The sequence below is a fragment of the Cherax quadricarinatus genome, chromosome 68 (genome assembly GCF_038502225.1).
Source record: "Cherax quadricarinatus isolate ZL_2023a chromosome 68, ASM3850222v1, whole genome shotgun sequence".
Lineage (NCBI taxonomy): Eukaryota > Metazoa > Arthropoda > Malacostraca > Decapoda > Parastacidae > Cherax > Cherax quadricarinatus.
The window spans coordinates 13,103,347-13,117,896 of record NC_091359.1 but is presented as its reverse complement, the minus strand read 5'-3'; positions in this window follow the sequence as shown (position 1 = coordinate 13,117,896).

The following is a 14,550-nucleotide window of genomic DNA, read 5'->3' as shown; positions in this document are numbered from 1 at the left end:
TTCCTGACGAACCTCACCGAACCTAACCATCCTTTCTGTTAGTGTGACTTTGTAAATGGTCCAAGTCGGACCGAAGCGTTGTCATAAGCTTCCCTATCCTATGTGCGGGTTATTTGCAGCGTTAATGGCCCTCTTGTAGTAATTTAATTCAGCATATTGAAGAAAAAATACTTCCTTTTATTCATGTGAATGCCATAAAAATGGAAAATCAAACAAAGAATAGAAAAAATCTGTTACATTTTGACAGACGAATAAATCATCAGAAGAGGGTTTCTGACTGGGATTAAAAAATACAGATGAGTTCCACTCCATGTTTGATTATCCGTCGTTGTGGGGATCTTCATTCTTCATTATTTAATTTACTTTCTACCGGGTGTTTTCGCTTGCATCCAGATTTTTAATTAGAAAATATAAAAGGTGAATAAACATATAATAAATCTAAGTCGTAATGAACGACTGTTGGTGAACGAACGTCCTGTTTAGTCACCGACAGTTATTCATTACGAATGTTCATTCGCTGTCGGTGAATGGACATCCTGTTCATTCGTTGACAGTCGTTCATTACGACTTATCTTGAGCATTTGGACTGTCTGGCTGTGAGAGGTATGGGAGAAGATACCACGAAACCTGGCGCTATGGGATGAAATAATGGGATCACAGTTGGTGCCGCTGATACCACCAAGTCACAGTTGTGCTTATTGCAAAAGTCACCCTATGTAAGCTCCGTCGTGGCTGAGTGGTTGTAGCATTTGACCTTGTATGCATAAAGGCCACTGTTCGACTCCCCCCTCCCCAGTATCCTGCTTATTCACACACGCTTATACTAAGTTTGCCACACAGAATGAACCAGACCTGCATGATGTTAGCGCTGGCAATCAGTCCCATGAAGATTACTATTACTACTACTACGACGACGACAACAATAGTTATAAAGAGACGTGAGTGTTTACATAGATTAGTTTGAGTTACGCTCAAGAAATGGAAAAATCAATAAGTTTATATTCTTTATGGTGACTGCAATAACATAGTTAACCTTTAAAAAATATTCGTTTTCAATAAAATCCGTAGAAAACGAATGTACTTGGAATATATTGAGTAACTTAACAAAATTTAGGCGTAAGCCTATAATAGATAATTTTACATGTTTATATATGAAGTACCTGATTTAATTATGGTAATATACCCATACATTTTATTTTTCTTCTCGTGTTAACGAAACAGGTATCCAAATCTTCATTATCAGGAAGACAGAGAGACAACACCACTGCCTCGGCGTAGTGTACAGGAGCTGTGGAAGGTAAACTACCTCTGTACTCACCTAGTTGTGGTTGCAGGAATCGAGACTCAGCTCCTGTCTACTGGGGTTCGGTTTCAGTAGTAAAAGATGTATGACAATATCTTCAGTGCCTTCAGAACTGTTGAGCTAATTTTTACTACTGTTTGTAAAATTATTTGTAGGTTTTCTAACTAAAATTTATCTATTGTCTTTGGTTGTATAGGATATATACACAGTGAGGTGTATATCTCTCAGTGTATATATGCTGTGAGTTCACTTTAATCCCTCTAGTGGTGGTGGTGAACTGGTTAAGCGCAGCCTTTATGATCCTTGTGCAGTCGATAAGCTTCAAACCCCATTAATAACCAACTTTTCATTGTCTTTAGGATTCCCTTCGCAAGAGGTTCAGTGTGCTGGCCATTCTATCATAATTGTTCATTTCTGTTCTTGGGACCTTTTTGGAGGTTCCGTATTTGTAAGTCTACTATTATATATACATCTCTTCAATGTTTTAAAAAATAAGCCTATGTGGGTAGTATAAATTGTTCAACTTTTCATTTTGAGTTCGAGACACAACACGTGTCTGGAACTTTGTATATTTTGTCTTTATATCCACTCTGCAGCGGAGACGATATAGCATGTACTTGCAAAGTGCATTATATCCAGACTCACGAAATCGTAATGACATAATTACAAACAAACTTACGCTTAACACTGACAAAACCTACTATATTATGTTTGGTAGCAGAGCAGGAGATGCACAAATTAACATTAAGATCGACACCACTCTAATTACCAGACATAATGAGGGCAAATTCCTAGGCCTATACCTTGACAACAACCTGAATTTCAGCACCCATATCCAACACATAACCAAAAAAGTATCCAAAACGGTTGGGATCCTCTCCAAGATACGATACTACGTGCCGCAAACTGCCCTTATCACACTATACCATTCACTTATATATCCATACCTCACCTATGCTATTTGTGCTTGGGGATCAACTGCAGCAACACACCTAAAGCCAATAATAACCCAACAAAAAGCTGCAGTAAGAATAATCACTAAATCCCATCCCTGGCAACACACCCCCCACTCTTCATAGATCTAAACTTACTCCCTGTTCAGTTTACCTGGAGACCTGGAGTTTACCTGGAGAGAGTTTCGGGGGTCAACGCCCCCGCGGCCCGGTCTGTGACCAGGCCTCCTGGTGGATCAGCGCCTGATCAACCAGGCTGTTGCTGCTGGCTGCACGCAAACCAACGTACGAGCCACAGCCCGGCTGATCAGGAACTGACTTTAGGTGCTTGTCCAGTGCCAGCTTGAAGACTGCCAGGGGTCTGTTGGTAATCCCCCTTATGTGTGCTGGGAGGCAGTTGAACAGTCTCGGGCCCCTGACACTTATTGTATGGTCTCTTAACGTGCTAGTGACACCCCTGCTTTTCATTGGGGGGATGGTGCATCGTCTGCCAAGTCTTTTGCTTTCGTAGTGAGTGATTTTCGTGTGCAAGTTCGGTACTAGTCCCTCTAGGATTTTCCAGGTGTATATAATCATGTATCTCTCCCTCCTGCGTTCCAGGGAATACAGGTTTAGAAACCTCAAGCGCTCCCAGTAATTGAGGTGTTTTATCTCCGTTATGCGCGCCGTGAAAGTTCTCTGTACATTTTCTAGGTCGGCAATTTCACCTGCCTTGAAAGGTGCTGTTAGAGTGCAGCAATATTCCAGCCTAGATAGAACAAGTGACCTGAAGAGTGTCATCATGGGCTTGGCCTCCCTAGTTTTGAAGGTTCTCATTATCCATCCTGTCATTTTTCTAGCAGATGCGATTGATACAATGTTATGGTCCTTGAAGGTGAGATCCTCCGACATAATCACTCCCAGGTCTTTGACGTTGGTGTTTCGCTCTATTTCGTGGCCAGAATTTGTTTTGTACTCTGATGAAGATTTAATTTCCTCATGTTTACCATATCTGAGTAATTGAAATTTCTCATCGTTGAACTTCATATTGTTTTCTGCAGCCCACTGAAAGATTTGGTTGATGTCCGCCTGGAGCCTTGCAGTGTCTGCAATGGAAGACACTGTCATGCAGATTCGGGTGTCATCTGCAAAGGAAGACACGGTGCTGTGGCTGACATCCTTGTCTATGTCGGATATGAGGATGAGGAACAAGATGGGAGCGAGTACTGTGCCTTGTGGAACAGAGCTTTTCACCGTAGCTGCCTCGGACTTTACTCTGTTGACGACTACTCTCTGTGTTCTGTTAGTGAGGAAATTATAGATCCATCGACCGACTTTTCCTGTTATTCCTTTAGCGCGCATTTTGTGCGCTATTACGCCATGGTCACACTTGTCGAAGGCTTTTGCAAAGTCTGTATATATTACATCTGCATTCTTTTTGTCTTCTAGTGCATTTAGGACCTTGTCGTAGTGATCCAGTAGTTGAGACAGACAGGAGCGACCTGTTCTAAACCCATGTTGCCCTGGGTTGTGTAACTGATGGGTTTCTAGATGGGTGGTGATCTTGCTTCTTAGGATCCTTTCAAAGATTTTTATGATATGGGATGTTAGTGCTATTGGTCTGTAGTTCTTTGCTGTTGCTTTACTGCCCCCTTTGTGGAGTGGGGCTATGTCTGTTGTTTTTAGTAACTGAGGGACGACCCCCGTGTCCATGCTCCCTCTCCATAGGATGGAAAAGGCTCGTGATAGGGGCTTCTTGCAGTTCTTGATGAACACAGAGTTCCATGAGTCTGGCCCTGGGGCAGAGTGCATGGGCATGTCATTTATCGCCTGTTCGAAGTCATTTGGCGTCAGGATAACATCGGATAGGCTTGTGTTAGTCAAATTTTGTGGCTCTCTCATAAAAAATTCATTTTGATCTTCGATTCTCAGTCTGGTTAGCGGCTTGCTAAAAACTGAGTCATATTGGGACTTGAGTAGCTCACTCATTTCCTTGCTGTCATCTGTGTAGGACCCATCTTGTTTAAGTAGGGGTCCAATACTGGGCGTTGTTCTCGATTTTGATTTGGCATAGGAGAAGAAATACTTTGGGTTTCTTTCGATTTCATTTATAGCTTTTAGTTCTTCCCGCGATTCCTGACTCCTAAAGGATTCTTTTAGCTTAAGTTCGATGCTTGCTATTTCTCTGACCAGTGTCTCCCTGCGCATTTCAGATATATTGACCTCTTTTAGACGCTCTGTTATTCTTTTCCGTCGCCTGTAAAGGGAGCGCCTGTCTCTTTCTATTTTACATCTACTCCTCCTTTTTCTTAGAGGAATAAGCCTTGTGCATACATCGAGTGCCACCGAGTTAATCTGTTCTAGGCATAAGTTTAGGTCTGTGTTGCTTAGTATATCTTCCCAGCTTATATCGGTTAGGACTTGGTTTACTTGGTCCCACTTTATGTTTTTGTTATTGAAGTTGAATTTGGTGAATGCTCCCTCGTGACTAGTCTCATTTTGTCGGTCTGGGGCTCCTCGCATACATGTCTGAACCTCAATTATGTTGTGATCTGAGTATATTGTTTTTGATATGGTGACATTTCTTATCAGATCATCATTGTTAGTGAATATGAGGTCTAGTGTATTCTCCAGTCTAGTAGGCTCTATTATTTGCTGGTTTAAATTGAATTTTGTGCAGATTTACATCTACAGGACCTTAAACTCCAATATCAACCTTGACCTAAAACGCTTTCTTGATAGTTGTGACAGAACCCACAGGCATAACACCAGACACAAACATCTCTACGACATTCCCCATGTCCGACTAAACCTTTAAAAAAATTCAATGTATGTCAAAGGCCCTAAAATCTGGAACATCCTACCTGAGAACTCTAGAACTGCAGACACATTCATCACCTTCAAAACTACCATTAGAAAACATCTTATCTCCCTGATACACCCTATCAACTAACTACACGAATACCACCTGGTGGTTCACACTTACACTCACTCACCCATTTGACCATAAACAGAAATATTAATCTCAATCTTAAAATAATGAATCCCATGATACTCCAATACTGAAACTATGTACTGTGCCAAAACAAAAGCATTCACATTGCTAAACTCACAAACTAGTATTTAGTCACTTAGCCATAATACCAACTTATCTCATAATTTGTAATATTTTAAAATAAAGAATTAAACTAAGTCTGCCCGAAATGCCTAGCCATGCTAGGCGTTCTAGTGGTACACTCTGTAATCATTATTTAACTACATGTAAACCACACAACAACCAAATTCTGTAAATTCAACATTGTAATCTTTATAGAGAATAAACTTTGAATTTGAATTTGAATTTGAATATCACGGGCGGGGATAGAACCCCAATGGCTAACCCGTCGGTCTGGAATTTTATGACTCTGATTGCGGGTTCTATCCCCGCCCGTGGTATGGTTTGCATTATATTCAATTAAGTCCACAGTACTCGCTACACAATTTGTTGTTTTTACGGGAAGATGTATAGTCAGTGAGAGATACACTCCTCTTAGTGTACATGCACTCGTCTCTGTATAGGCGTTGTTAGATTCACACCTCTGTGTGTGTGCATATATATATATATATACATATATATATATATATATATATATATATATATATATATATATATATATATATATATATATATATATATATATATATATATATATATATATATATATACATACACGTCTCTGTATAAATGGTGAAAGATACACACCTCCTGATGCACATACATACTGCTCGGTGTATCTTTGCAAAACATCTGATTTTGAAAACTGGTCACCAGGGTAAACCAGAGCTTCAGAGTCAACGACAGACATCACCCAGCATCCCTGAGGCTTACCACGGAGATGAAGATGACGAAGGATCTCTCCTAGTCTCCCCTGCCGTCACTCCTGCCTCACCTCCAACATGGACACCAAAATTAGTAAGACAAAAAAAAAAAAAGGAATTTTCTTTTTCATTTGACGATATACACAAGTGTTAAGATATAAATTTCTTTAACTATTTTTAATACATCAAAATAATGCTTTATTGTCGTTGATAATGCAAAAACAGGGTTTCTGATTTATTAAATATTTTCTTTGTCTTCTTTTTCTATAGAAGATTCTTGTGGATCCTTTAAAGTTTCCGCTTGAATCCTCTATACACTAAAGAGTAAAATCATGTTTATCGCGATATTTCCATAATACTAGCGGTCTTTTTTACATAATTTTATCTTTTATTCAGTTTGCTACATAAATATTTAGCATGATACATGTGAATGTCATTGTTAAGAACGTTTTTCATGTGTTTTTCACCAGTTTTCAGGTGTCTTCAGTAAGGTTTACGTGTTTAAGTACAGTATTCTCTTCTGACAGTCATGCATGGTCATCTCTGTCAGACTTGCACAAACTCTATCTGACGTTGTATACAACAGACTGACTGCACTTTTTTTTATTGTCTCACTTGATCAGGAATATACTCAGGGGCGGATCTACTGTGAAAGTAATGAAGCTTAAGCTTCAGGGCCCATAATCCCGGAGGGGCCCCAGAAGCCACTTTAGTCCACATTGCTTAAAAATTTGGGTCTATTGTATGAGAACGGGTTGCGAAGGGGCCCTCATAACAGTTCAAGCTTCAGGGCCCCAGAAATGTAGGTCCGCTACTGAATAGACACACACACACACACACACACACACACACACACACACACACACAGTCATAAAGTAGTCAGGAAGTGGAACAGTCTGGCGAGTGATGTAGTGGAGGTAGGAACCATACATAGCTTTAAGACGAGGTATGATAAAGCTCATGGAGCAGGGAGAGAGAGAACCTAGTAGCGATCAGTGAAGAGGTGGGGCCAGGGGCTGAGTCTCGACCCTCGCAACCACAATTGAGTACCCACACACACACACACACACACACACACACACACACACACACACACACACACACACACACACACACCTTATCATTGTATGATTTACACACACACACACCTACACACCTATGGGCTAGACGAAGCTAAAGGGGAAACTTATGATGAAAGAAAGCAGGAGGAGAAAAAAGCGATTGAAGACATCATGAAGGTGATAGGCGAGGGGGACATGACCCAGGTGGCAAATTTTCGGAGAATTGGGTGGTTCACAAAGAAAAGGAATCGGCCTCTCAAAATAATTTTCAAGGCAGAATCAACCCGAACCATGATCCTGCAGGAGAAAGCACGGCTGAGAGGCAAGCAGGAGTTCCGGAGTGTGTACCTCGACCGAGACAGAACACAGGACGAAAGGATGACAATGAAAGAGAGAGTTCAAAAACGAAAGGAGAAATGGGAGGAAATGAAAAAGGAGAGCAGAATAACCCAGGATTAAATGGAAGGACAAGCGCACCCCCCAGAAACACCTGCAGAAGGACTCCAGCCACGACACCCCCAAGGCAACTGAACAATCCAAACCAACCATCACACACCGATCCCTCTGTTTCCACCCCCCGCACCGCAGTTACAGTATTAGAACAGAAGTTGAAGGTTTGGTACACAAATGCAGATGGATTAACGAATAAACATGAGGAATGGCAAGAAAGAATCAATGAGAAGTCCCCAGACATCATAGCAGTTACAGAAACAAAACTCATGGAGACAATAACAGATGCAATCTTCCCACCAGGATACCAGATCATGAGGAAAGATAGAAGGGGCAGGGGGGAGGTGGGGTTGCTCTGCTCGTAAAAAACAGATGGAAATTCGAGAAAATGGAAGGAATAGATGAGACGGGAGAAAGAGACTACATAGCAGGTACACTTCAGTCTGGGGAACACAAAGTGGTCATTGCAGTGATGTATAATCCACCACAGAACTGCAGGAGGCCAAGAGAGGAATATGAAAAGAGCAACAGAGCAATGGTGGACACACTTGCTGAGGTGGCAAGAAGAGCTCACTCCAGCAGAGCAAAGTTGCTGGTTATGGGGGATTTCAACCACAGGGAGATTGACTGGGAAAACCTGGAGCCACATGGGGGTCCCGAAACATGGAGAGGCAGGATGTTGGACGTGGTGCTGGAAAACCTCATGCACCAACATGTTAAGGACACTACCAGAGTGAGAGGGGAGGATGAAACAGCAAGATTGGACCTTGTGTTCACCCTGGGCAGCTCAGACATTGAGGACATCAAGTATGAGAGTCCCCTAGGAGCTAGCGACCACGTGGTTCTGTGCTTTGAATACATAGTAGAGCTGCAAGTGGAGAGAATAACAGGAGTAGAATGGGAAAAGCCTGACTATAAAAGAGGGGACTACATAGGGTTGAAGAACTTCCTGCGGGAGGTCCAGTGGGACAGAGAACTGGCAGGAAAGCCAGTAAATGAAATGATGGAATATGTAGCAACAAAATGCAAGGAGGCAGTGGAAAGGTTCATTCCCAAGGGCAACAGTAACAACGGGAAGACCAGAACAATCCCCTGGTTTACCCGACGGTGTAAGGAGGCAAAAACAAAGTGCAATAGAGAATGGAAAAAGTACAGAAGGCAGAGAACACACGAAAATAGGGAGATCAGTCGCAGAGCCAGGAATGAGTACGCACAGGTAAGGAGGGAGGCCCAGCGACAGTATGAAAATGACATAGCATCGAGAATCAAGACTGACCCGAAACTGTTGTATAGCCACATCAGGAGGAAGACAACAGTCAAAGACCAGGTGATCAGATTAAGGACAGAAGGTGGACAACTCACAAGAAATGATCAGGAGGTATGTGAGGAGCTGAACAGGAGATTTAAGGAAGTTTTTACAGTAGAGACAGGAAGGGCTGTGGGAAGACAGCACAGAAGGGAACATCAAGAGGGAATATACCAACAAGTGTTGGATGACATACGAACAACTGAGGAGGAGGTGAAGAAGCTCTTAAGTGACCTTGACACCTCAAAGGCGATGGGACCGGACAACATCTCCCCATGGGTCCTTAGAGAAGGAGCAGAGATGCTGTGTGTGCCTCTAACCACAATCTTCAACGCATCCCTTGAAACTGGGCAACTACCTGAGAAATGGAAGACAGCTAATGTAGTCCCCATATTTAAGAAAGGAAACAGAAACGAGGCACTAAACTACAGACCTGTGTCTCTGACATGTATTGTGTGGAAAGTCATGGAGAAGATTATCAGGAGGAGAGTGGTCGAACACCTGGAAAGGAACAAGATTATAAATGGAAACCAGCATGGGTTCATGGAAGGCAAATCTTGTATCACAAACCTCCTGGAGTTTTATGACAAGGTAACAGAAGTAAGACACGAGAGAGAGGGTTGGGTAGATTGCGTTTTCCTAGACTGCAGGAAGGCCTTTGACACAGTTCCCCACAAGAGATTAGTGCAGAAGCTGGAGGATCAGGCACACGTAAAAGGAAGGGCACTGCAATGGATAAGGGAATAACTGACAGGGAGGCAGCAACGAGTCATGGTACGTGAAGAGGTATCACAGTGGGCGCCTGTTACGAGCGGGGTCCCACAGGGGTCAGTTCTAGGACCAGTGCTATTTTTGATATATGTGAACGACATGATGGAAGGAATAGACTCTGAAGTGTCCCTGTTCGCAGATGACGTGAAGTTGATGAGAAGAATTAAATCGGACGAGGATGAGGCAGGACTGCAAAGAGACCTGGACAGGCTGGACATGTGGTCCAGTAACTGGCTTCTCGAATTCAATCCAGCCAAATGCAAAGTCATGAAGATTGGGGAGGGGCAAAGAAGACCGCAGACAGAGTATAGGCTAGGTGGACAAAGACTACAGACCTCACTCAGGGAGAAAGACCTTGGGGTGACCATAACACCGAGCACATCACCGGAGGCACACATCAACCAAATAACCGCTGCAGCATACGGGCGCCTGGCAAACCTGAGAATAGCGTTCCGATACCTTAATAAGGAATCGTTCAAGACACTGTACACTGTGTATGTTAGGCCCATACTGGAGTATGCAGCACCAGTCTGGAACCCACACCTGGTCAAGCACGTCAAGAAGTTAGAGAAAGTACAAAGGTTTGCAACAAGGCTAGTCCCAGAGCTCAAGGGAATGTCGTACGAGGAAAGGTTAAGGGAAATCGGACTGACGACACTGGAGGACAGAAGGGTCAGGGGAGACATGATAACGACATACAAGATACTGCGGGGAATAGACAAGGTGGACAGAGATAGGATGTTCCAGAGAGGGGACACAGGGACAAGGGGTCACAACTGGAAGCTGAAGACTCAGACGAGTCACAGGGACGTTAGGAAGTATTTCTTCAGTCATAGAGTTGTCAGCAAGTGGAATAGCCTAGCAAGTGAAGTAGTGGAGTAAGGAACCATACATAGTTTTAAGAAGAGGCATGACAAAGCTCAGGAAGCAGAGAGAGAGAGGATCCAATAGCGATCAGTGAAGAGGCGGGGCCAGGAGCTGAGTCTCGACCCCTGCAACCACAATTAGGTGAGTACAATTAGGTGAGTACACCTACACACACCCACACACACACACACCTGACGACACTGGAGGACAGGAGAGTCAGGGGGGACATGATAACGACATATAAAATACTGCGTGGAATAGACAAGGTGGACAAAGACAGGATGTTCCAGGGAGGGGACACAGAAACAAGAGGCCACAATTGGAAGTTGAAGACACAAATGAGTCAGAGAGATATTAGGAAGTATTTCTTCAGTCATAGAGTTGTAAGGCAGTGGAATAGCCTAGAAAATGACGTAGTGGAGGCAGGAACCATACACAGTTTTAAGACGAGGTTTGATAAAGCTCATGGAGCGGGGAGAGAGAGGGCCTAGTAGCAACCGGTGAAGAGGCGGGGCCAGGAGCTAGGACTCGACCCCTGCAACCACAAATAGGTGAGTACAAATAGGTGAGTACACACACCTACACACACACACCCTACACACACAACAGGCCTAGTGTCTAATCGACATGTGCCTAGGACAAAATGGTAACTAACACACACACACACCTACACACACACCCACCCACACCCACCTACACACACACACACACACACACACACACACACACACACACACACACACACACACACACACACACACACCTACACACACCTACACACACCTACACACACCTACACACACACACACCTACACACACCTACACACACCTACACACACCTACACACACACACCTACACACACACACCTACACACACACACCTACACACACACACCTACACACACACACACCCACACACCTACCCACACACACCAACACACACACACACCTACACACACACACACCTACACACACATACCTACACACACACACACACCTACACACACACACCTACACACACACACCTACACATACACACCTACACACACACACCTACACACAGGCGCATATAACAGGAAGGGCACTGCAATGGATCAGAGAATACCTGACAGGGAGGCAACAACGAGTCATGGTACGTAATGATGTATCACACTGGGCACCTGTGACGAGCGGGGTCCCACAGGGGTCGGTCCTAGGACCAGTGCTATTTTTGGTATATGTGAACGACATGACGGAAGGGTTAGACTCAGAAGTGTCCCTGTTTGCAGATGATGTGAAGTTAATGAGGAGAATTAAATCTGATGAGGACCAGGCAGGACTTCAAAGAGACCTGGACAGACTGGACACCTGGTCCAGCAAATGGCTTCTCGAATTTAATCCTGCCAAATGCAAAGTCATGAAGATGGGGGAGGGGCACAGAAGACCACAGACAGAGTATAGGCTAGGTGGCCAAAGACTGCAAACCTCACTCAAGGAGAAAGATCTTGGGGTGAGTATAACACCGAGCATGTCTCCGGAAGCACACATCAATCAGATAACTGCTGCAGCATATGGGCGCCTGGCAAACCTGAGAACAGCGTTCCGATACCTTAGTAAGGAATCATTCAAGACACTGTACACCGTGTATGTTAGGCCCATACTGGAGTATGCAGCACCTGTTTGGAACCCGCACTTGATAAAGCACGTCAAGAAACTAGAGAAAGTACAAAGGTTTGCGACAAGGTTAGTCCTATGAGGAAATGTCCTATGAGGAAAGATTAAGGGAAATCGGCCTGACCACACTGGAGGACAGGAGGGTCAGGGGAGACATGATAACGACATATAAAATACTGCGTGGAATAGACAAGGTGGACAAAGACAGGATGTTCCAGGGAGGGGACACAGAAACAAGAGGCCACAATTGGAAGTTGAAGACACAAATGAGTCAGAGAGATAGTAGGAAGTATTTCTTCAGTCATAGAGTTGTAAGGCAGTGGAATAGCCTAGAAAATGACGTAGTGGAGGCAGGAACCATACACAGTTTTAAGACGAGGTTTGATAAAGCTCATGGAGCGGGGAGAGAGAGGGCCTAGTAGCAACCGGTGAAGAGGCGGGGCCAGGAGCTAGGACTCGACCCCTGCAACCACAAATAGGTGAGTACACACACCTACACACACACGCACCTACACACACACACCTAGTCACCTACACACACACACCTAGTCACCTACACACACACACCTACACACACACACCTACACACACACACCTACACACACAACAGGCCTACTGTCTAATCGACATGTGCCTAGGACAAAATGGTAACTAAATTTTTTTTACTGTCACAGAGTATTCACAACTCGTCACTGTCTTGCCCAACAACTTCCCTTCCACCACCAATCTTCCCAATTTTCCCCCCCTCTCTTCCCCACAGAGTCGTCCTAGAGGGGCATTCTTCACACCGTTCCCCACCACCCCTTCCTCCTTCCACACTTCCTCAAGTAAGTACCGGCACATGTTATCCTCTTGATAAATGGGTAATGTGACCTTATTTTATTAACCAGCTTAAATATACTCGAAGAAAACATTATTTACTTAATTTATGAAGTAAATATTCAGTGTTGTTTCACGTCTTTTTGTTAAAGGAAGGAGTGTCATTATTTCCTATAATATAGAGTGGAAAAAACCACTGTTAACAAAGACTTAGAAGTAGTGACTGACAACTAACTCATGAGAGAGGAATCGTTAGACGACTTTTCAGTCTGTTCTCGGATCATTAACAGGGCGTCAACAATTTCCTTACCAAATTGTGGATTGGTTGTGAATTGTTTCAGCCACAGTATTGTGACTTAGTGGGTTAGAGCTGAACTGCTGCAATCACGATACTGTAACTTCATGAGTTAGCGTTGAACTGCTGCAATCACGATACTGTAACTTCATGAGTTAGCGTCGAACTGCTGCAATCACGATACTGTAACTTCATGAGTTAGCGTTGAACTGCTGCAATCACGATACTGTAACTTCATGAGTTAGCGTTGAACTGCTGCAACCACGATACTGTAACTTCATGAGTTAGCGTTGAACTGCTGCAATCACGATACTGTAACTTCATGAGTTAGCGTCGAACTGCTGCAATCACGATACTGTAACTTCATGAGTTAGCGTCGAACTGCTGCAATCACGATACTGCAACTTCATGAGTTAGCGTTGAACTGCTGCAATCACGATACTGTAACTTCATGAGTTAGCGTTGAACTGCTGCAATCACGATACTGTAACTTCATGAGTTAGCGTCGAACTGCTGCAATCACGATACTGTAACTTCATGAGTTAGCGTTGAACTGCTGCAATCACGATACTGTAACTTTATAGGTTAGCTTTGAATCGTTTCACACGTGGTATTCTAACTTCGTGGGTCAGTTCTGAACTGTTTTGGCCACGATATTGTGTCATCGTTGATTAGATGTAATTGTGACTTTATGTCTTAGTTGTGAATGGTTCTAGCCACGGTGTTGTGAGTTGTATTTCATCTTAGAGCGAGTATCACTGAGGTACACCGTGTGGTGTCGCCAGCGGGAAGACCAGCAGTAATATATACACTTCTGTAAATCTTTGAATCATTGTAGGTTATTCTTCACAAGAATTAATGAAGATTTTGTCTTCCATCTGCTAACAAGACGTAAACAAATTTAATGGACCGGTTCTCCTGCCAGGAAGAGCTCTGGAGACTACATGATAATGTAATATTGGAGCATTGATACTAAATCTGAGTCCTTATGAACAGTGACTTTCTCTGATACATAACTATGTATCCGCCTCTTTAACTGATACATAACTATGTATCCTCCTGCTTAACTGATACATAACTATGTATCCTCCTGCTTAGCTGATACATAACTATGTATCCTGTTCAACTGATACATAACTATGTGTCCTCCTGTTTAACTGATACATAACTATGTATCCTCCTGTTTAACTGATAAGTTACGACATAAATTTATGATGTGATTATAAGAAATATTC